Source organism: Chenopodium album, chromosome 6 (assembly GCF_948465745.1).
Source record: "Chenopodium album chromosome 6, dcCheAlbu1.1, whole genome shotgun sequence".
NCBI classification, from domain to species: domain Eukaryota; kingdom Viridiplantae; phylum Streptophyta; class Magnoliopsida; order Caryophyllales; family Amaranthaceae; genus Chenopodium; species Chenopodium album.
The window spans coordinates 42,987,569-42,989,493 of NC_137839.1; the positions used below are offsets into that span (position 1 = coordinate 42,987,569).

The 1,925-nt window shown below is 37.6% G+C and overlaps 1 non-coding gene across 1 annotated transcript; it reads right to left on the reverse strand.

The window, feature by feature from the left end:
- Nucleotides 1-1,443: 1,443 nt before the first annotated feature.
- On the reverse strand, nt 1,444-1,551 carry LOC145637693 (small nucleolar RNA R71). The gene has a single exon (XR_014114431.1). It is a non-coding gene; the product is annotated as a small nucleolar RNA R71 (small nucleolar RNA).
- Nucleotides 1,552-1,925: the final 374 nt, after the last annotated feature.

Below are 1,925 nucleotides of genomic sequence, written 5' to 3' on the forward strand. Positions count from 1 at the left end.
ATGTTTTGTTTTGAGTTTCTTTAGTTTATTTCTAGTTTTGGTATTATGTTTAATCTCCCTTCTCTAGGCTAAACTTTTAGCTAGGGGAAGGGGGTGGAAGATATAAGTTGATATTGGATGAATGATATTGGTTGGATTGAACTTATGCCATATATTGATGAAAGAGATGATTTTTTTTTAGCTTGAGATTATTGTTGCACTCCATTTGATGTTTTCTAGTTTAAATGCATGAAAGTGATTTTAACTAGAATAAGATCATCTCTATTTTAATGATTGCATGATAATGAGTTATTAAAGTGGAGTTTTTATGGATTGTGCTTCTTTATTCTCTTGATTTATTTGTAACTAATAGGATGCATGAGAATGATCCTTATTAGTGTAGACCTCTTTCATTGATTTGCCTAGGATATTGTATGAGAATGAATTGTTTAGTTAGAATCTTGTGTTCTATGGCATATGTTTCATGATAATAACCATTATTCCCCTATTTCTAATCATATTCGACACCCCCACATCCCTAGCGTCATTTTCCCTTGATTTTAATGATCATTAACTTGCTTATTTGTAGTTTTAGTGTTCTTACTCAACAAAACAAACAAAAACAATCCCCTTTTCACTCTTGCGTTAGTGATTATTGATGTTGAATTAGTGTACTTCTCTAGTGGTTCGACCCTTTACTTGACACTAACTAGTTTAGTGTAGGTTTAGGTATTATAAATGATTAATTTGATTAGGGTAGTATCTTAACGACCTATCTAACCCATGATCAAATTTTGGCGCCGTTGCCGGGGAGGCGGCTTGTTTAGCGTCTATTATTGCTTTTGTTAGAGTCATTTTACTTTCTTTTATTTTTTTTTTGTTTTATCATTCTTGTCATTGCTAATTGTTTTCTTAGATTTGGTGAATTCATAGGACGTCTCAAGGAGCACCTCACAACAAATTGACCACGAGATCAATCGAACCTTGAGACAAGTCCGTAGGCTTTATCAAGACTAGGGAAGAGGTTTTGGTGGTATACTTGATAGTGAGAGTGATACTTTCTCTTCAAGTTCACCAAGAGGATCAATGGCGGGACAAGAAAATGATGTTTTGTTTCGTGAGTTTGGAAATCCGGAGGATTATGAGCTCACGGGAGTGAATTTGCTACCCGTCACGGAAACCAACTTCTCAATCCCTCCACAATATAGTAGAATGGTCCAATCAAAGCAATTTTTAGGAAGTGCAAGTGAAGACCCTATTGAACATTTGGACCGATTCCTTGAATTGTGCGTAATGATGCAAACAAATGAAGTGAGTCAAGACTACATTCGTATGCACCTTTTCCGGCGTTATCTCACCGGACGAGCAAAGAAATGGTTAAAGCAAGTAAAGCCTTACACTCTCACAACATGGAGGGAGGTGGTAAAGGCGTTCTTGAAGCGATTTATCTCCGAGAAGACCGCCGAAATGAAAAGGAAAATCGCATCATTTGAGTAAGCTGTCGATGAAAGTCTTGGTGAAGCATGGGAGAGATTCAAAGAGTTGGTACAAGCGTGTCCCCACCATGAGTACAATCAAGGATTTCTCATGCGGTTTTTCTACGACGGATTGGAGCCCATGTCAAAAGCCAATTTGGATACGAAAGGAATGGTGTCCTTCGAACAAGTGTACTATTCCGTTAGTGGGTTCAGAATTATTAGAAAGCTAATATATTCAGTGAGGTCAAGTGATCGGAATGCCTGGGTGGAGGCCGCTTCCGATCAGTAATATTAATGAATAATTAATATTACAGCTTAATCTTGACTGAATCCTTCGGGTCACACCCAAGCATTCAACAAACCGAAACGACAAATTAATTCGGAAGGAATTAATGAGTCGACCGAGCAATATTTATTTAGATGTCGGAAATTCGAGTTTAGAGCGTCGAAACCGAGCGTCGGAAGTCG